We start from the raw sequence: 22,428 nt of genomic DNA, 5'->3' as shown, positions 1-22,428 counted from the left end.
TGTTAGAGCACTTGATGCTCTTGCAAAGAACTTAGCTCAGTTCCCAGCACCATCTGACACTCACACATCCCCGAAACTCCAGGCCAGGGATCCAGCACCCTCTTCTGGGGTCCGTAGGCACCAGCACACATATACACATACGTAAAAATAAAATAAATCTTAAAGAAAGAGAACACAGTGATTTTGAAGGCAGTGAGCAGGCCCCAGGAAGTGGTGGCCAGCATAAATACACACAGACACACCTGCAATTGTGGCAGAACCACATGCTTACTTTACATCCTTTTAAAGACTCTCAGTCAAGTGAAACCTGAGAGGGATCAAGTCCTGAGGGCAGAAACACTAGTTGGAGGAACCGAAGGGTTACCAGTAGGTTCTTCCTAGAGCTCCCCAGTTGTGTTTTCTGGGCACGCTCAAGCCTGAAGGTTCAGTTCCTCAAACCCCAGCAGCTGAAGCCCAGGGCTGGCTGACAGCCAGATTTTCGAACCTGGAAGGTGTTACCTCTTTAACCCAGATGGCTCCCTGAACGCCCCGTCAGCATACAGTTCTCAGCTCTCCCTCTCCCACCAGAGGAGGCCACCGTAACCAGTTCAACCAGCCCACGTTCAGACCACCTCTGCTCCATTTCAAACAGGCCTCCGATGGCCCCCTCTGCAGGGCTTCCCCTCTTTTCCCAGCCTGGGTCCTCTCTTCCCCTTGTGCTCCCTAATTGAAGTGACTCATAGCTTGTGGTTCCTAAAGTTGAAATTCTCAAGGTGCTGACAAAAGCATACAAATAAATCAGCAGGTGCCAGAGCAGCTCCTGAGGGGGACTGGGTAGCTGGGGGTGGGGATTACTGAAGTTTAATTTACGCAGCAGCTGTGCTTCTAAAAGGCTGTGTAAATCTGTCCAGAGGTGACTGAATGGGAGGGGGGGGGTTACTTAGAAGACCCCCTTAGAGCTCTTTTGTAAAACATCTTAGCCAGCTCCCAGGTCTGCTGGTGTCCCGCCTCTGTGACCCTCCTCCTCCCTTCAATCTAAGCAGATTAACAAGTACTCTTTGGACTTCATCACACCTCCGTGTACCGCCTGGACTAAAAATAGTTCCTGGTACAGAAAAAAAAAAAAAAAAAAAAAAGGCATGAAATCCACATTTGTGGATTCAAAGAAAGAAGAAAGCGGCACACAGGGAATTAAGCTTCCCTCCCTGAAAGGAACAGCATATCTTGAGTGACCTCTTCCACTGCCTCCCGCCAGCTGGAGCCTTCCTCCCCTACGAGCCTGTAATACTTGAAGGCCTCACAACAAATTAGCCCCTCTTAATTTATCCTCTGGTAAACCCTTCTGTTAACACAGATTAGTATAATTAATGAAAGGTTAGTAGAGATGTGTGGGCAGATGTCACAGCAGTTGCGAAGCTTAAGGACACACTCAGTGTCTGTGGGTCAGCACGCGGCCTTCCTCCACTTCCTAGGCAGAGGGGACCATAGAAGTAAGGATGCCTTCTGTGTGAGGAACCCCTCTCCTGCTGAGGCAGGATAAAGGCACAGGGAAAATTATGGGGCACGGCCCCTCATCCTGGAGTCTGGCTGAACATTCCAGAACAACCAGTAGGCATTTTCTGAGGGCCTTCTTCCTCTGTGGTAGTAACCTGTGGAGAGCTCACCAGATAGCAATTTACAGTAAGAGGACTGACTCATCCTAGCCACCCTGTGCAAGCTACTAGCTCCTGCTTATCTTCTTAGATTGTAAGCCCTGTCCAGGGAGCCTCTGGAGCCAGCTTCAAATCTCAGTTATTTGACAGGGGGTGGGGGTGGGGGGACCTAGCGGGGCGGGGAAGTAGGAAAAGGAGTTTCGTAGCACCCCTTGGGATGTCACGAAAATGACATTAGGTCTACTGCTGAGGCAGTCAATTGTTGCTCTCCTTTGAGAAACCCATGCTCTCTGGGAAGTCTTAGTTCCCAAATGCTTCTCTTTCTTAACCCCCATCTATCTATCTACATATATGTATTTCGTAAACTCCAACTCTACTTTATGTCGGTTTGCTCTGAAATTCTTTTCTGCATCAGAGCCAAGAAGTTGGCTCACCTGAGTCAAAGTTCTTAAAAGATTAAAGGGACCCCTGGGCTGCTGTGGGTGACATCTGGGTCTCTGCCCTTGCCACCACTGACATCAGTGGTCATTTCTGGGATTCCTGTCACACAGCAGGCTGAAATGGCCAAGGCCATACTGGGTGGTGTACATTTGGGAGCCTCTGTCGTGTCTCTGGGTTTGTGCTCAGAACAGACTTGGGAGTTTCTAGTGGGAAATCCTGACCTGTCCATTTATGACCTTGGCCATCTTCTTTAGACTGAAGGTACAAATCCAGTTAGATATCACTCCTTCGGAAAAGGATACCAATTCTACACTTGGTTTGCATGAAAACCTAGAAAATTAATTAATTATACATTTGTAAGACAGACAAGCTGCCTGGTGATATCCACTCTGATTTCCTGGGAGGATACAGGGTTCACCAGCTTGACATCATGGGATAGAGGCAACTTGTCTGAGCTCCGCTCTTATGTGTCATTAAGCTACTGGCTTCTTGCCTTTGCTCTGGGGCAGGGCCCCCAACAACAGGAGTACTGTAAGAAACACAGATTTTAAACTCACTCCTCCCTGTGGGGAATCTAAGCACAGTATCAGAGTGCTGACTCTGGGCCGTCGTCATCGCTGTCCTGGTTAGTGCCTATGTTCGCATGCTACAGCAGACATCTGGCAGAACAGTGCGCACTGTCTCAGCCCAAGTCCCCTCACTTCTCTCAGTTGTGAGAAGCTGAACTCTGTGAGCAGCTGCTATGTCTTCAGAGTTGTGGTATCTGGAGACCCAGAGACCAAACCCACTCTTTCCTCTTCCTTTGGCTTTTCCAGAATCCTGGAGCCAGATTTGTGTGCTGCCTAACCCTAGGAACAGTGCACACCCATCACACATTGGTCTACTGTGTGCTCCAGCCATCCCCAGCCTTACTCCTCCTCTTCCCCCTCACCACTTCCTTATCCCTTGTCCCGAGCATCTTATGCCGCTCGTCCCCCACCCCTTATCCCTTGTTTCAAGCATCTTATGCCGCCCGTCCCCCATCCCTTATCACTTGTTCACCATATGCTTACTGCCATCTACTGCTGCTTTATTTATCGCCTCTGTCACCTGTCATCTATCATGCAGATCTGTGTGTAAAACACTTCAAGTGCTTTCTTACAAAGAAAATGTATGCCTCTTTTTTTTTTTTATCAATATTTTAAGGCGTTTGAAATTCTCATTGTCATCTTTGAAGTTGCTCAGTGCTGATCTTGTTAGAAACTGCAAAGATGGTGGACACTTAATTCTGTAATTAAGTGAGCCCCCCTTTTCTCCATCTTTTTAGCCTCAGCTTTGTAAACTATGCCAGTTTAATTGGATTAGCATTTTGATTGGACACCCATTCACAGAGAAAGGCACCCAAGCAATAGGTGTACTGCCCGGCAAGCTGTCATGGGGCAGCCAGACTGAGGACGAGGTGCACAACATTTCGAGTATCTCAAAGGTCTGCAAGTGTCCCCTGATGCACGGTGCACGTTGCTGCCTCCTCTTCCTTGATAGCAGCTGCTTCCCAAGTCCCACCTCCATACGTTATTTTCACCTTGTCTTTGAGTTTCATATGCAAACGCCTTTGTGTGGTACCCACCATGTTCCTTGGTGTCCGGCCCCTCAGTCATATGTGGTGATGTCCATCAGCACTGGGGAGTTTAGTAGCCGCTCATTCATCTTTCACCACTACGTAGAATTGAGTTCATTCTGTGAGTATTGCTACATGCTGGCACTGATGGCTTCAGCTTCTTTCAGCATCTGGCTATTTTCTGTTGTTTGGGGGCCCAAGATAAGGAAGAGAAGAAATGCTTCTTTGCAGCCAGGTCTGTCCCCAAGCTGAGCCACTAGAGTGAGTTCTAGGATAGCCAGGCCTACACAGAGAAACCCTGTCTTAGAGAGAGACAGAGATACAGAGAGAGACAGAGACACAGAGAGAGACACACGCACACACAGAGACAGACAGACAGACAGACAGACACACACACACACACACANANAGAGAGAGAGAGAGAGAGAGAGAGAGAGAGAGAGAGAGAGAGGAGAGAGAGGAGAGAGCTTATATTAACTTTTGCCCTTATTTTGTGTTCATGTTCTAGGTGACATGACCGTTCTTTCCTCTCTGGTAGAATAAGCAGGTGCACACAACAGAAAGTTGACCGTTGTGAAGACACTGACGCACAGTCCAGCTTCACTGAGCACATTGATGTCTCATTTCTGTCAACCTTTCTGGGTTTTAAAGGGAGCTGTGTTTATTGTGGTTAAAGTAAACTTGGGGCGTGCCATGCAAAATGCCCGTCTGACCAGATATGCGACTGAAAGAGCATCTCTATATGAGTTTAAATACTTTTGGCAACAGGTAATGCATTCAGCATCAAGTTATTAAGGGGACAGCCTCTCTCCCACAAAGTTGTACAAAGCTAAGAAGTCAGTGAGCCCAGAGGGTTGATGGCATCAAATTACCATCGAGTTGTTCCCACCCTGCCATTCCTTCCATCCTTGGCACAGTGGCTTTAGTCTCAGTCACAGATGGGTTGCACCACTGGCTACAGATGTGGTATCCCTAGACGGTAGCATCTCAAGGCTAATGGGCCACAGGCGACCATGTATAAGTCAACAATGTTAATATTAAACACTCCCGATGAGTAATATTAAGTGAAGTCACCAAACCTCAAAAAGAAAAAAGGTCACATGTCCTCTCTCAGATGATGTGTACACATGAAATATATGCAAATGGATGCAGTGTAACACATAGAAGGGGGACCGAGGAAGGGTGATATTAAGTGATAAGGAAGGGGGCAGTGAAGATGAGGGACACACAAGTGTTGAAGGAAGGTATAAAGCAGTTGTGTTTCTAGTTTTAACTCTGTCATGGCAGTCTTGGTGTGTGTGGCAGGGGTGGGGGAGTAGGGCATGTTGGATAAATGCACAATACTATAACTGATAGTGACAATGTGGAGCCTTGAGTGAGGCACCATGACTTCAGAATGGCCATTCTAACCCTAGACAAGTTCATCAAGATGTATAGTCTTTGGGTCTGGTAGGTGCTAGTTGTGTTAATCTACCTGTGTGGCATTTGGTTTTTGTTTCTTTTTTTTTATTTTTTATACGTCCTTTACAATAAAGGATTTTTATTTAAAAAAAAAAACAAAATAATTAGTATTTTTAAAAACGTTATCCTTAAAGAGTGAAGATGGAGTCAGATATGGCAGTGGTGTACACGCGTAATCCCAGCACTTGGGAGGCAGGAGCAGGGGCATCAAGTGCATCCTGGACTACATGAGACCTTTTCTCATTTAAAAAATAAAAATAAAAAGAGCAAAGACACCTTAGTGGGTTTTCCAACACACCACACTATCCAGATTCGGGTCACAGTCCCAACCATAAATTAGTATTGCTAAAAAGACTGGACTCACAGCAACCTGTTCCTGAGCCATGTCTGAGCTGGGGGTCAGCCTCTCATGGAACCTGGATGGATTTGAGTTCTGCCAGGCAAAGGAAAGGGGTCAGAGTGAACTATCGGTCATGTCTATAGCTGTTCCCTAGCTCCCTAACCTTAATGTGAAGTCCTCCTCAGTCTCCAAGTAAGAGATGATGCTACAGTAGTGGGTGGAGACGATGCTGAGGTAGTGGGTGGAGACGATGCTGGGGTAGTGGGTGGAGATGATGGGGGGGTAGTGGGTGGAGCAAAGTGTGTTTGTTTAAATAAAGTAATATGAATCTTAACTGAAAATCTGGTTCTGTAAGAATTTTTACAACCACCCGACTGTCACAAGCTGCAAACCAAACCCTAATGTGTTAGCCATCCTGAGGGCTTTAATAAGCTCAGGGTCTTTTTGGGGAGGGGGTACCATACGTCTATGCTCTTTCCCCAATGCTTCTAAGGCTTAGCTTAGAGAACACCTACTCTGAACACCTGGTCAGAATCTCAGAACCAATATGAATTTTGCTTGTTGGTTATGCTGGGCATAGTTACCCATGGCTTACCAAAGCTGCCTTCCTTTACTGCTTTATTTGAAAATAATGTAAAAGCATCATCAATAATGCGAATGATTTATCCACTAAAGTTGTTTTGTTCTGAGATGGGTCTCATGTTCCAGGTTGTTCTCTGACTTGCTCCTGCCCTGGAGCTTCAAAGCCCCTGGCACTGGGATTGTAAGTATGTGGGCTGCCTGGTGTATGTTGTGCCAGGGCTCAGCCTCTGGGCCACCTGAGCATCACTGTATAAGTCCACCCAGCCCTCACTTCCCCATGAGAGCCCACTGTTCACTACTTGCTTGATGCTCCCAAGCCTTTTATTTTAGTACTTAAACCTGCAGAGACACGCAGGAGCCCACTCTTTACTGAACGATGTGGCTGTCATTCTCAGACTTGAGCTTGATGTTCTCTGTGACAGTCAGGGCATGTCTCCACCTGAGCAGATCCAGAGCTGGCCTTTGTTCTTTGCTATTGGAGTCTGAGGACCTCTCGTTCTCTTCATAACCAACCCCCTGATTATGGGAATGTCAGTAAGTTCCACTGTCCCGCATTTTGTTCATGCTGCCAGGAAGACCCTGGTGCCTATCAATCTGCAGTCTGGATCCTTAGAAATAAGATTGTTAGGTAAAAGACTAGGTGATTTTAAATTTTGATCACTACTGCCAAAAGGGTGTTCGGGGCCAGCTGCTGCTTGTAGAAGATAAGTAAATACTCACACATACACACTCCTGTGCACGTGCGCACACATTCACACAAGTACAGGAGCTAACATGAAGAAAGTTGCCAACATTTTATGTCTCCATGTGATGATCAATTATCACCAATTAAATGTGAAATTGGGACTTCCATGTGTCAAAATGTCTGCAATTTCACATGATTGAACTTAATATTGTCAGCAAGGTTTCATAAAGGCATGATCTCCATATGTTCACACCAGTGCACGTGGCACACACGCACGCGCATGTACACACACACATGCACACACCTTTTGTGTTTTTTACTTCACTGTGGTGTGTGAACATTTAGTCTCATATGTGGTGCAGCCCGTCCTGTGCCTCCACCAGCAGCCATCTGCTCTGTGACTGAAAGGAAGGGATCGTTTACAGGGAGATTGACGTGTTAGAGAGGGAATAAGTCACACATTCTATCCCAGGTCCCTTGTATGATGGGGCCACTGTGGGGCTGGTGTGTTAGTCATGAGCTTGTCACTGTAATAGAATAGTTGGAGACAAGAAGAATTTATTTGACTCATGGTCTCAGAAGTCTCAGTCAGTGGTTGGCTAGCTACATTGCTTTTCTACCTGTGATGAGATGGAAACGTTATGGAAAAAGGGTATGATAAGAGAGAAAGCTACTCACATCATTGTGGCCACGAAACAAAGACCCAGCCATTGCAATGCAAAATGTAACTATAGATAATGCTTAAAGACACACGGCTGTGTTCCAATGAAGCTTTATTTACAAGAGCACATGGCAAAGTGGTTTGATCCATTATTATGGGAGTAAGAACAAGAACAGACTGAATTTGGATCGATACTAGCTTTGGTGCTTAGAAGCTGCGTTTCTGAGGCAAGCGACTTTAGCCTTTGGAGGCTTTCTTTCCCAAAACGTAAAGCAGGAGAATGATTGCTCCCTCCAGACCTGGGAGAGCCGGCTGAGAAGGTGGTGCAAGTGGGAGCATCTGGGACTGCAGACACGCGCAGATGTGGGAGGGGTTAGCTTTAATGCCAGATCTATACCCTGCAGCCCAACTTCCTTTCCATAGCTCCATCCAGGGAATAGCATGAAAGAGCGGAAGGCAGGATGCTGAAGGAGTGGCAGACGAGATGCTCTGGACGTTGATTTGGTTTCAGCACAAGCACTGGGCAGAGACATGATGATGTCCCTTGTCCTCCTTGCACGGCCTTCAGGTGTCTATTCAGCAGCGTCCTGGTCTCATTGCATCCATCTCTAGCAGCTCACACTTCCAGAAGCACAGTCCAAGACAGATGTTCAGTCTGTCTGGGGATTAAAGATACCCTCTTCCATTAAGCATAAATTAACTTAATCACCAGGTATGAAAGATAAGCAACACAAACAAACAGCACTCCCTGAAGCTTTCATTGAAATTAAAATTCTACTTAAAATTTAGCTCATATTTTCTGGGACTCAAACCCCTTCAAAGAGTCTCTGCTCTATGTTTTCTCTGATAAGTGGCAGAGATGAGGGTGCAGGAGACAGTGGTAGACTGTGATTTGGCTTCACCTCCTGGTTCTCTCACCAACGCAGGATCTGGACAGTTTACAGACACCTCAGTCAGCCAGGGCTGGCCCCTAAGCACTTCCATCACTTGTCAGACTGGTCCAAGAAGACAGAACTCAGAGGCAAGATTCCCAGAGTCTTACTGCTGGGCCCCACATCTTGGAAAGCACAAGTGAAACGAGAGAGGGAAAGGCACCTGCCATGAATCATCATGAGTCCTGGAAGGCAAGCTTCCCCCGCTCCTGCTGCTTGTCTGGGCCGAGCGGATGAGTGCAGGATGGGCGACCAACCGGGTACAGTTCAGTGTAGTCTTTATCAAACATTACACACACACACACACACACACACACACACACACACACACACACACGGAAGGAATTCAGCCGAGTCTGCAAGGTGCAAGGCACGGTAGGAAGACCATGGGAGGCAGAGACAACTAGCCTCGAATCCTGGCTCTTTATTTTGTTTTCTGCCTGTAATCTTGGGCAAATCTTACTAATTTCTCTGAGCCTCAAATCCCTAGTTTAGCAAATAAAGAAAATAACTCCTTGCCCATAACATCATGGTGGGAGTCAGAGGAGGTCACAGAAAGACCTGAAACTTATCCCACCTAAAGCATTCATGTAATTAAGAAAGTCACTGGATAGCCACCACTTTGTGGACCCAAAAGAGGCACTGCATACTAGCTCTCAGTGACAGAAGGCTTTCGTGGCCTGTGGGTCAGAGAAAGATATTCTGAGCAGAAGGAGACTCTGAAAGGCAGGGAGAACACGAGAACACCGTGGTGACTGGGAACTGGAGGATCGTAAGCAGCATGATATTGTCACCTGGTATGTGTGTGGGGAGGGACAGGAAGAGAATCTGGAGGGTTGATCATCTCTTGGTGTGTGCAAACATCCCTAGAGGACATGACCTGAAATGCTTTGGACGATTCTTCAGTGAGTCTCAGAGTCCAGCACCATATTCCCCTAGACCAGACAGAATGTCCCTACCGGAGGAAATTGCTTTGGCTGAGCTGTAGAGCTGAGGGGAACCTAGGGGTAGAATTGAGAACACAGGGTCCTACTGTCATACACCAATTAGGACCCATCTTTTGGTTTAAAAAACCTGCTCCCCTACTCATTGCAAAATACAACCCCCATGTGATTATTTCAGGATCTCAACCAAGTCTGGCACACATTCTTCAGAAATACCAAGATGTTCGAGCCAGAGTCTTATTTGGTGGTTTGCCTTTTTCCTATTGTAAAGTTGCCTCGTTAATCAAAACAGTGATTACATCTGAGACAATCAAAGATGTCTAGGCTCTTTCCTATGTAACCTAAAACATGCTCATTTATAAGGGAAATAGTTTGAATACTTATGAGGCAAGTATTATTTAAGGAAAGAGGGGTGGACAGAAAAGATGCTTTCCGCAAGCATTTCTAACTGTCTTGACAGCTCAGTGTCACTCTCTCTAGGAGTCCTCAGCCTTTTGTAGTCAGGACAAATGTGTACTAAAGAGAGTGGCTGGGGTTGGTCTCTTATCTGAAGTCACAGTGAAGGTAGCACCACTTTCTAAACTGCCACACTCAGCTGACAAGAAGCTGTGAAGGCTCTGGAAGGTTCTAAAGCCCCTACAACATACAGGGTGGCAGAATGTTACATAGAGAAGCGTTTGGAAGCTCGCCGTAGATAAGCCCCAGTGAGAGCTAAATACCAGATGTTCTCAACAAGAGAAAGCCTGTGATACAAGAGACTTACCAAATTGCATTTGCAGAAACCAAATAGTGATGTGTTGTCCCACCCAACCCCCAACTGCTAACCCTGCCCCAGGACACCTGCTATGAGTGAGGTTCAGCGGCTGCAAAGCACAGAGACCATGTGGTTCTGATTTTGTATCTGAAATTTCTATTGTGTAGGCAATGTAGCCAGCCCCCTCTGAGGCTTTGCATGCACATGGAAAGAATCCTGTCTATATTGCTTACCACTCAGAGTCTCTCTTAGGAAATCTCAGTGACTGTTGAGCTGGCAGTAAAGGACTCTGGGATGTTGCTAGCGGTCATTGCTAGAAACCAGGACCTGACATATCTCTTCTTCTCTTCTCTACTGTCCCAGGCACCAATGCATCACATAGTAATCCCCAACTGGCTTGTACGGGTATGATCACACAAACCAGGTATGGTCATATACCCCTGGGGTCTCACACTGGACAATGAGGCACGACCTAGAGCTTAGTGTTTGGAACCTTCTCAGCCTGTACTTTAGACTTACCTCTAAGCCTGCCATTCCGGGATGATCCAGAAGGGGTGGTCCAGAGGACCTGGGCCCAGCCAGCTCTTTGACTCCGTTCCTCTCATTTCCCATGGTTCTGGAAAAGTCCCTTCCCTACGCTGGGATTCTTTTTTTCTTTGTAGACCTCAAAAAGCAGTTGGGTCGAAGCAATTTCTATAGCACCTTCCACCAGTCAGCTACAGATCCCTGAGCACTTTCAGTTTGGTCAAGACTGGCTCTTAGCATCATAGTGAGCCTTTGATTGTGAGAGACATTGAGAGCCTTTGGATTTTCTGCTTGTAAATGGTCTTGTATGTGTCTAAGTATCTTTACTTATTAGATTTATTCATTCTATGAGTTTGCCACTCTCTCCTTCCCCTCCTTTCCCATTCATTCTTCCTCCCTTTCTCCCTTCCCTGCTCCCTTCTTTCCGAGGCTTCCCATGCAGTCCAGGCTGGGCTCCATCCCATCCTTAACACCCATCTTCTCAGCACTGGGAGGACAAGTGTATGATGCCACACCCATCTTAGGGCCTTTTGTCTGAATGACGATTCCACAACCTGGTTTGGGACTGCTCTCTGCCAGTCAGTGTCTTTGAAGAGCATGACTTTTGCAAGTGATTATTTTCTACTTACTTTTCTGTTTTCTGGCTAGAAGCTGCTTCTTCCTCCTCTGCAAATCATGTGCCTGTGACATCCTGTCTCCTCCCTTCTAATTTTCAGTGTATCTGAAAGCCAATTCAGCACACTTATTAGAGGTTCAGTAAAGTGAGAACATGTAGGGCTTGAGAGGCTCTTGGAGGCCCTTGTTTCCCATGGGGACATTGATCTTAGTGGGTGAGCTTCCATGTCTGGACTCTCTCTGGCTCCCGTTTCTTCAGACTGTTCCACACAGAAGGGGAGGTTCTTGGGCACCTGAGTTCTGAGACAAGCTATGTCTCTGCTCCTGTAGGGTTTACAGTATCTGCCAGGACCCTCTTCCCTGTTCCCGTTGCCCTTCTACATGCCTTAGGCTCCACCCCTGTCACCTGTACTTCTAAAACATGCCTTCCTTCCTGCACCCCTCTCAGTTCCCTTTTGCAGGGTCCTGAGCTCTCACTCCTCTGGGAAACTTTCCATGATACTAACCCTGAGTCCTCCCCATCCCTGTGACGCCTCTGGCTTATACTGTGTTGCGTCAGCTGATCTGCCTGGCAACACTGCCTTCAGGTATGAAGTCTTCTGTGGCTGATCTACTTTGTCTCTACCCAAACCACTGTCTGGAACCTCTGTTCTCCACTATCATTGGAAGAATGAATGAATGCTATGAGTTGAATCATGTTGTCTTTGCCTCCAAATTCAGATTTAACCCTAATTTGCAACTTACATTATGGGCTTATATGGAAATAGGTTCTTTATTGGGGTAACTGAGTTAAAATAAAGTCCCTCAAGTGGATCTTAATGCAGTGTCCTTGTCATGTCCGGTGTCCTAGTAAGGAGAGAAAATGGGTACGCAGAGACCCATAAAAAGAAGACAATGTGATGACATGTAGACACAAGACAGAGAGGTGATAGGCTTACACCACAGCTCCTGGACAATGGGCTTCGTGGCTGCCTGCTGCTCATGATAAACATTCTCACTAGTCGGAGGAAGTAACTGGATGGAGAAGCTAGTGAAGAGGTAAGGAGAGAAAGCTACTACAGAGTGGGACAAGGACAATATTAGTTACTTCAGTCTTTAATGAATCCCCAACAATGTTGGGATGGGAAGAGGGATCTGCACCCATTGCTTATGTGACATCAGCATGTGGTGGGGTCTTTCAAAAGAACTACTTATTTTGTGTGGTGGACCAGGCCCACCAAGTTTTCTAATCTAGATATAAAAGACTGAATGAGACCTGAGAGGACACTGTGTGAAGACCCCTATTCTCTGACCCACTGTCCCCTGCTCACACACGTTATAAGAGAGAACAGGAGGTGTGTCTTAGTTTGTGTTTCACTACTGTGAAGAGACACCATGATGAAGGCAACTCTTGTAAGGACAACACTTAATTGGGACTGTCTTACATGTTCAGAGGTTCAGTCCAGTATCCATGGTAGCATGCATACAGGCAGGGATGGTGCTGAAGAAAGAGCTGAGAGTTCTACGTCTTGATCCAGTGGCAGCCAGGTAAAGAGACTCTTCTGCAGGCAGCCAGGAGGGGACTCCCTTCCATAGTGGGTGGATCTTGAGCACTGGGAGCCCTCAGAGCCCACCCACACAGTGACATACTTCCCACACCAAGGCCACACCTTCTAATAGTGCCACTTCCCATGGGCCAAGCATATTCAAACCACCACAAGGTCTGATGCTATGCTCTACCCCTGGGAGTTCACTACTCAATGCTTTTCCTTAGTAAATCTCTTGCATTTTGTGTATGTGCATGTTTTACATGCACATGTGTGGGCGTGCATTTCCACCTATTCACTGAGGTGGGGTCTCTCAGTTAAAACCACTGCTCACCGCTGTGGCTAACTAGATACTTAGCTTGCCACGTGAATCTTCAGTCCCCACGCTCCAGTGCCAGGATTTTAGATTGGCTGCCTCACGCTCACCTGGTATTTATGTGGGCTTCTGGGTATCCAGACTCAAGAGCTTGTGCTTAATGCTTGTGCTACAGGCCTTTGACCCCCTGGGTCATCTCCTGAGCCACTTCTAATGAATCTTTGTCCTTAAGTCTTAGCTATTTTCCCCAATTATATGTAGCACATTTTCAAGTATTTGCTCACTTACAAGTCATGCCTTTTCTACAACAAGACACTACATATGTGAGCGTCCTCAGGGAAATCTGCAGTAAGATTTAGCAGATTTCAGATGTCTAGATCATGTATCCTCAGAAGGTTGCTACCAAATGGAAACAGCTGCAGGAGACTGGCAGCTGCCTGAGAAGAATCCTGCATGTCTTCTAGGTAATAGAAAGAGAGTGGTGACCTCCAGCTGGTGAGGAAGACTGCCTTTACCCTAGCTCCTGTGGTTTGCATACTCATCTCCCCCTTATACATGGATACTCATTGGAAGGTCTGTGTTTTATTGAGATGATCTGAACCCCAGGAAGGTAGAGAGCAAGGTGCATCCCACCACTTGTCACCACTCAGAAGAACTGAACCCAGAAGACATTCCAGAAGGATCTCTGAAGTGACAGACACAAGCAGAGGTTCGAGGACAACTTGCAGGAATGAGTCCTTCCACCATGTGGGGATTAGGGATCGAACTCAGGTCAATAGTCCTGGAGGCAAGCACGCTTTCCCACCGAGCATCTCACAACCAAGCCCTGCCATTTTAAATTCTTTGTTGTCACTGTTGTTCTGGGAGCAGTCTCTGGGTTAGTGTAGGGGTCTCCTACTCCTTAGATCCCCAAAGCCTCAACCTCAAGCTCACACTATCAAACAGGCAAGCTTTCCCCACACACCTGTGATCAGCAGTTAAGCACCGATGGCTGTGCTATGTCAAAGAACCTGAGAGTTGTACCCTCCAGGAGTCCCAGCTTGGAGAGACATTTGAACAAAAAACTGCAATTTGACCAAGAGCAAAGTAAGTGTTAAATGAGGCCTGGGCAATGAGCTATGGGATGGAGAGTGATTAATTCTGTCTACACAAATCGAGGAAGGATGACGGAGAATATAGACATTTTTAATAAATTTATTGCATAAATGGAATTGTGAGCAGCTGAAGTCTTGGGTTCACGTTCTACATAGGAAACTCAGAAATAGAGCCCCCATCTCCAGTTCTGACTGCTCAGTCTGCTGACTCACCTTGAAGTTCATAGCTGTGTGAGAAGAGTCTACAAAAATAATTAGAGATACAAATCTCAGTGACTTTCTTATTATTAGGAAGTGATTGGGGTCATTTGGAAATATTAATCGCGTGACTTTCAGTATGCTTCTGTGTGAGATAGTCTTAATTCTTAATATTGAAATTAATAGCAACCTGTGCTGCCTTATTTTATTGTGATCATCAACTTCATCTTGAACAAAGGATTGTAGGTGGGAGCCTGTGAGTTCATCCCTCAGCAACATACAGGCCCTGGATGGAGCCAGGTAATAGATCTAGGGCCTTAGAGACCTGCTTAGAAACTTCACTTCTGGGAGTCTGTTCTAAAGATATAATCCCCAAGCAGGAGAATAATAGTTTGGATAAGTAAGTTCATCTGAGTAGGTAAAGTTGGAAGCAGTCTTAATACATGACAGCTTAAGGGACATTCTTCCTTGCGAGGATGCCTAAAATGCTTACAGAAGAATGTTAAATATGAGGAAAGCTGCAAGCTGGTATGTATTATATACTGTGATACTTAACTGTGTGAAGATATAGTCACAGAAGAAGACTACAAGAGGTATGGTATTAAAAACACAGGAGACCTTTCGTATTGCAGCTCAGGCCTCTGGGTACAGCACAGGCCAGCAGGATGTGAACTTCAAGGGTTCAAGGAACGTGGCGCCAAAGGTTGCCATAGTACTTAAAAGTAAAATTCTATGACAAACCACAGATCTATCTGAGTCCAGAGCTGTGGGCCCACCCAATACGGGAGGAGAAACAGACAGAGAAGGCCAGGCCTTGGTCAACCCTGGTAGACAGGTGTGAGGCCTCATGATCACAGGGGCTCAAGTTGTTCACAGCTGGACTGAGGTAGGAAGAAGTTATAGGAATTTGAACCCACTGCCTGCATTGAAAAAAGAAGCACAGAATTGACAGGACTCAGCCAGATGGGTAGAGATCATAGTCAGGGGGTCCTTGTAGGAAACAGTTTCAAGCAGACATCAAGGCCGAAAGCCACTGTGATGGAACTGGCCAACCCCTGTGAGCATGCAGTTGGCACGAACATGCATTGGCTGCATCTGGGGGTTTCTGTTAGGTGCCGGGCATCCAGGCTTGAGGCAGAAGGATAACTGCAGTTCTAATGCGACTGAGGCTCTGGTTGCTGGGCTAGGAGCAGTTCAGTGCTTGGACAGGGCTGAGTAGATTGGTAGAGGCTGCAGGCATCTTTGGGTGCCAGTGTGAGACAGGTATCTGGTGTAACACTAAAAGGACAGTGTACTACATACATGACAACGTGGAAAAGACAACCAAGCAGCTATAAATGTCCACTGGGCTAACGTTAATGTGGAACTATCGTCTGCTGTTAGAATTGTCTCCAAAGACTGGATTTCCTAAGAGAAGAAAGACCAGAGAGTGGGAAGGAAGGCAGCTGAAGTTTCCTGGGCAAACTCCATCCCTATGTGAAGCTGAGTCAGAGTTTTAATATTTGACCCACATCATGCTTGACACCCCCATGCTAGCTGGAAAAACCCACAGGCCCAGCGAGTCAGAATGACAGGATAGATGCCATTGCATTCAACGTGCACAGGGGAAAATACAGCCCAGGAGTTTGTCTGCATGATTCCCATTCACCTAATCCTCTCCACCTTGCCAGCAAAGCTATTTTTCATGATGGATTCATGAAGTCTAGCACAGCATGTCTGGACAGCATGGCCCACGCCTGCCACTGTGTGAGCCTAGACAGGGGGAATGTATGTGTCTGTCTGCAGTGACTGCTTAACAGCAGTTTGTGAAAATAATGTCTAAACTTGGTATGTGTAAAGTAGCATGCACTGCATGTTCTTCTGCAGGCAGGGCTCTGCGGGCTGGACACAGGGCCTCGGGTATGCCAGACACGGTCTCTGTCACTGAGCTGGAGCCAATCCCTTTAAAAGCTAAAAGTGGAGTTTGAAATGGGATCTCCTTACATTACATCATCTGGAGTGAGACTTAATCTGTAGCCAAGGCTGGCTTTGACCCTTTCGCTCCCTCCTGCCTCGGCTACCCAAGTTGCTGGGATCACAGACGAGCTGTGTCACGTTATATACATAAATGAATATTTGTATTCTTACACAGTCTCAATTAAATCTCACAATGACCCCACAAAGAAATTATCCCCGATTTAAAAATTAAACAGAGGCTCTGAAGAGTCACATGACTTACATGCAATTACATAGGACCTAAGGGGTAATGTTGAGATTTGAACTGTTTGGGCTCCAGTGTAGGTAATGTTTTCTTTTCCTTTCAAGTATATAGTTTTTTTTTTTAATTTTATGTATTTTTTCAGAATTTCATATACTCATAGTATATACAAATTCTTTCATGGGAAGAATTCCATTAATTCTCTTTTATTTCCTGTCCCACCAAATTCCTTCCTCTTCCTTTTACTTTTATGACTTTGTGTGTGTGTGTGTGTGTGTGTGTGTGTGTGTGTGTGTGTGTGTGTGTTTGTGTGTATGCTCAAGACTGAGTTTAATTAGGGCTGCCTACATGAACAGGGTTGGGGGTTATTTGATTAAGTAGGGACAATGGACCAGTGGCTATATCACCAAGGCTTTGACTCCCTTCCCCTGCAATCTTAGCTATGAGTAGTTCCTCTGTGAGGGGCGGGGCCTTATGAGCCCTTCTCACTTCCATGATAGAACGCTGATGGTCCCCAGCGTGTGCAAGTGGGTGCTGTTTCCACTGATGTCTTCAGACTTTGCCATCACAATGGCAGCTCTCTGTACTCCATAGCTGGGACTGTTGAAGGTTTAGTAAAGCATCTTGGCATATTCACAGAGAGCTGCTGTCATCTGACCTCCCAGGGGAAAGCCATGGTATGGAAGGAGCAAGACCTGAGTCCTGGGTTCTACTCTCTGCTTGTTATAGGATGTTGGCAAGTGAATATCCTTAGCTCTTGGTTTCTTTATCTATTACATAAGATGATGACCACTGCATGGTTTCATGTCCAGGAAACTGTACTGCCTCCCATTATTACCGCCCTTGTATTTAATCGTGTCTCTGAACTTCTGCTGGGGGCACTGTGGCTCCAGAAGCCCCAAGAAAGCATCTAAAACCCAGAGTCAGGTAGACTTTTATCCAAATGCCATCTCTACTGAGACACACACTGTTAGGAACTAAAAAGGGGGGGCCCTGGGGATGCCCTGGGGAAGAGGGGGAAGGGGAGACCCACACCCCGCCAGAGTTCCATCTATGCTCTGGTCAGTCAGGCGTGGGAGGGCTACTATCTACCTTCCTCTCATCCCTAGGTGGGCATCTCCTCTGACCCACTCTTCAGGGGGTGGCAAGGGGCAGCCTTACCTGGGATTCCTGGAGCTACTTTGCTAAAGCTACCGGGGTTATGGGAGAGAGGGTTGAGGGAAGAGGTTCCCAACACGGGCGAGAGTGAGCACAGCCTTGATGAGAAGAGACTGTCTATGGTGTTAGAGCTTTATTATAGAAAGGCAGGGAGAAAGAAAGAAGGGAGAGAGAGAGAGAGAGAGAGAGAGAGAGAGAGAGAGAGAGAGAGAGAGGAAGAGAGAGGAGAGAGAAGACAAAGAGAGAGAGGAGAGGGTGAGAGTGAGGGGTAAGAGGGAGACAAGAGATGGAGGTGGGGCTGAACAGCCCTTTTTATGGTCTTTACTATTGCTAGGTAACTGGGGAGGAGTTTAGCCTGAAGGTCAGAAGCTTGGGATATTGCCTATGTGACTTCTAGGCATGCTTCTCTTGTGGGGGCTGTGGGGGGCGGTAACTTAGGCAGGGGCCAGAGTTCCAGGAGCATGAGGGAACACCTACCGTGTCATTTAGCTGAATTATCACCATTTCTGGGGTTCAGACCTCAGTTCAACTGGAGACCAGCCTGTCTGTGCATAGCCCAATTCCCCACAGCACACAACAGCACAAATGTGCACTCTTGTCACTTAGAATGACTTTTAGAAAGAATAACAATGGGATTAGCATCTCTTTTACCATATCAGGTTCCCAGGGAATTACCTCACAGAAACTTATTTTGGCTCCTAGCCTCAGAACTGTTAGTCTATGGTTGACTTGACCTAACAAGGAAACATATCTTGGTTGGAGGTATATGGCGAGCAAGACCACTTACCTCTCTGCTCAGAAGCTAAAGGCAAAGAGAAATGGGCCAGGGTTCCAGAGTTCTTCTGAGGATTGTCAACTGACCGAAAGACTAAGGTCCACCCTTTAAGGCCCCTCCCACTCCCATCAGCACCAACCTGACCACCAGGGCCTTACCACTTGAACCTTTGGGTACACAGTAGGGTTCAACAGTGTACCATATTAGCCGAGTCCAGGGAAAGGTGCTCACTACAGCAAGGCAGGAAAACGGCTTCCCAAGAACAAATCAGAGGACGCATTCATACAGAAAGGGAGGTTTCAGACCGAGACTGGTAACTACCTCCTTTTTGGCAGTGGGCTGGGAAATAGCTATGCTTTACATATTATCTGTTCATCCATAATGTCATTTTCCTTTCAAAGACTGTTTTGATACAGAGCAAAACAAATCAGTGAGTGAAATATTTTGTTGAGCCACACACTAGATCTTATGTTTCTAAGAATATAACCAAGTACACATTTGATGGCATTCTCCTGGTACTGGATAATGTTTTAAATAATTTCTTTTTTAAATTTTTATTTATATTGGTGTTCTGTCTGTACGTATGTCCATGTGAAGGTTGGTTCCCCTGGAACTGGAATTATAGACAGTTGTGAGCTGCCATGTGGGTACTAGGATTTGAACCTGGGTCCTTTGGAAGGGCAGCCTGTGCTTTTAATTGCTGAGCCATCTTTCCAGCCCTCTTAAATAGTTTGTTAATGTAAAGATGATCTGGAAAACAAGTAAGAGAACAGAAAACACACCAAAGGTCTGAATAAGCAGACACAGTACCAGGTACAGAACCTGGGTTGCCCCTTTGGGCATTGTCTTAGTCAGGGTTTCTATTCCTGCACAAACATCATGACCAAGAAGCAAGTTGGGGAGGAAAGGGTTTATTCGGCTTACATTTCCATACTGCTTTTGATCACCAAAGGATGCAGCACTGGAACTCAAGCAGGTCAGAAAGCAGGAGCTGATGCAGAGGCCATGGAGGGATGTTCTTTACTGGCTTGCTTCCAGTGGCTTTCTCAGTCCACTCTCTTATAGAACCCAAGACTGCCAGCCCAGAGATGGCACCACCCACAAGGGGCCCTCCCCACTTGATCACTAATTGAGAAAATGCCTTACAGCTGGATCTCATGGAGACATTTCCCCAACTGAAGCTCCTTTCTCTGTGATAACTCCAGCTGTGTCAAGTTGACACAAAGCTATCCAGTACAGGCATTATCCCTGACAGCCTGCAGCTGGGGCCTGTTTGGAGACGGGAGAAGAAATGTAGAACCTAGACAGTGAAGGAGTTAGATCTGACATGCCCATGGAGCTAGGACCCCTGAGGGATCACAGCTTTAGTGGAAGACTTGGAGAAGACACACCCCTAGTGCACAATGGATGACTACTTGGTCATGTTCTGGGTCTGGAACAAGAGGTAATGGCTACCTCCTTAAGAATCCATAAACCTCTCTTCATGGGAGTTTGGGGATCAGAATTCACATTGTATGTATGGCTTGAGAAGCAGGTCATTCATGGTTCAGTCATTGGTATTTCCAGCAATGTGACTAATGGGACCAACTCTGTCTGGAACTCAGGCAGTCTAAACCAGTGACGCTCCGAGGAAGGCAGGTCCGAAATGGAAAGGAAAGGGTTACTTAAAATCCTCAGGAAAACAGGGCAAATGAAGAAGACTAAGGAGAAATGACAAAGCTTAGAATCAGCCTCACAATGGCTATGGAAATTAAAATTATTACATACAGACCACTGAATAAATACACTTATGACTTTAAAGAAAAGGAAAAATAAAATCAGGTTGGCAAGCTTATAAAAGAATAAAAGCAAAACAAACAGACAACAACAACAACAAATACCCAGATAAGTCAGATTTTTTAAAAAAGGCAATCAGACCTTTAGAAATAAAAACTAGTGTTATTAAAACAGAAGTTCAGGGGACAGACAAATTAGCTTAGTAGATCAAGTGAGGAGAAATCAAAGAACACGTAGCAGAGGTTACTAAGAGTCTCGTGACCACAGTGAATGGGAAAGTGAGGGAGCCACAGAGGGGCAAAGAACGCTGCAGAAGACTTCAGAAGATGTAAGGATGAGAACCTTCCAATGAAACTTAGAAATAAATGGCAAAATGATCAGAAAGCCCACAGAGTCCCAAGAAATATAAATAAAATGAACTGGGGATAGTGACTCAGCTTGCCTACTAAGGCAGGAGGATTTCTGTGAGTTGGGAGTCACTTTGGTGTAAGTAGTGAGTTCCAGTTAAGCGTGGGCTACAATGTAAGACCCTGTCCCAAAGTAAGTTAATTAACTGATTAACTATCTACAGGGAGAAACATCAGAAACAATAAGGTACTAAAATACCAAAGACACAGAAGGACAGTGAGCATGGCAGAGGGGGGCAGAATCAAGCAGCAAGGTCATTTGAAGGGCGACAACAGAATCCAGCAGGAAGAGCTTCAAATGCTCAGAGGAATGAAACGTGTCTTAATGAAGACTCTTGGAAGCTCAGAGCAACAGATGCTTTCACTGAGGGCGAGAGGCTCTGACTTCAGGGTCACTGTGATGCAAAGAACTTAATAAGCACTAGCTATTCTGGAATCAACTCCCACATGCCAAGGGCACGATCGTGGGCTCTTCAAAGCACCCACTGGCTTCTGTTTCTCATCCTGTAACAAGGGGAAATATTGTCTCCATTTGTTCTATGGACAGCTTGTGTCTGAGGTGCACCATACCCCAAAGCAGCTGAGGACGAACAGTGCAAAACCCCAAATCTCATGGGCCCTACGTTCTAGCGGCCGTGGTTATGAGGAGGGAGAAAACAGAGGGGAAAATTAGTTAAGATATAGAGCGAGTAAGGAGAGCATGTTTTGTGTCAGGGATTGTTTGGCAGAGCCGCCTAAAGAAGTGACAGAGTAAGGAAGCCAAGACCAGGGAGGACAGGCTGGCAGGCAGAGCCATAGACAAGCTCACTGGCATAGGACGTGTGCCAGGCAAGTCCAAGATGGCTGACAGAAATGAAGCCAAGGGAAGCAGAGAGAAACAGGTGGAGTGTGACAACAGCTCCTTCACACAGCAGTCCCCTGACAGAGGGACTGTGGAGAAAGAGAGCAAAGTGGTATAATGACATCATAGTCTTCCCGGAGAACACTAGGGACAGGGCAGGGGGCAGCATGCCACAGAGTGAGCCGACACAAAGAAAAACCCCAGTCAGGTGTGACTCCTTCCAGCCCAGCAGCTGGCCGAACAGCATCTTACCCTGCTCCAAAAGGACGCATGCCACTGCAGTGAAGTGTCCCTGTCCCTCCGAGGGCCTTGTGCAGTCATCTTGCCATGAAGACCACACCAAGTACCAAAACACCACTGAGAACTTGAGTAGCAATTGTATGGCAGATGGTTAGATCCCTGTGTGGCCTGAGCCCCTAGGCTGCAGCCACATTTCCCTACTGGCCCAGTTCAGCTAGCCCAACTTGCCCTCCACGAGAGCAAGTTGACATAGAGTTGTCTGGGGAGTGGGGACCTCAATTGAGGAATGACCTCCGAATCAGACTAGCCTATATGCAAGCCCCTCGAGGCATTTTATTGAGTGATGATTGATGGGGGAGGGCCACCCCTAGGCAGGGGTCCTGGGTTATATGAGAAAACCGGCCGAGCACGCCATGGAGAACAAGCGAGCACACTGTGTCCCTCCATGATATCATCTTCAGGTCCTGCCTCGGCTTCTCTGGGCGGTGCATGAGATAACCTTTGCATCGGCTAATCCCTCTCCTCGCCCAAGTTGAATCTCATCAAGGTTTTTTTTAACTTATTTTATTAGATATTTTCTTCATTTACATTTCAAATGCTATCCCGAATGTCCCCTATACCCTCCCCCAACCCTGCTCCCCTGTCCACCCACTCCCACTTCTTGGCCCTGGCCTTCCCCTGTGCTGGATCATATAAAGTTTGCAAAACCAAGGGGCCTCTCTTCCCAATGAT

At 46.5% G+C, this 22,428-nt stretch overlaps 1 protein-coding gene and 1 long non-coding RNA gene across 3 annotated transcripts in view; one reads left to right on the top strand and one right to left on the bottom strand.

The window, feature by feature from the left end:
- Ttll11 (tubulin tyrosine ligase like 11) overlaps nucleotides 1-22,428 on the top strand; it is a 230,151-nt gene that overhangs the window by 138,813 nt on the left and 68,910 nt on the right. The gene's annotated exons all lie outside the window — the stretch shown is intronic.
- LOC110318456 overlaps nucleotides 18,787-22,428 on the bottom strand; it is a 6,273-nt gene continuing 2,631 nt past the window's right edge. The window contains exons 2-3 of the long non-coding RNA XR_002380368.1: nucleotides 19,888-20,041; nucleotides 18,787-19,182 (exon numbers count right to left, since the gene is read on the bottom strand). This is a non-coding gene — a long non-coding RNA (uncharacterized LOC110318456). The remainder of the gene's footprint in view (nucleotides 19,183-19,887; nucleotides 20,042-22,428) is intronic.

Source organism: Mus pahari, chromosome 3 (assembly GCF_900095145.1).
Source record: "Mus pahari chromosome 3, PAHARI_EIJ_v1.1, whole genome shotgun sequence".
Lineage (NCBI taxonomy): Eukaryota > Metazoa > Chordata > Mammalia > Rodentia > Muridae > Mus > Mus pahari.
This window is presented reverse-complemented; position numbering and strand designations above follow the sequence as displayed.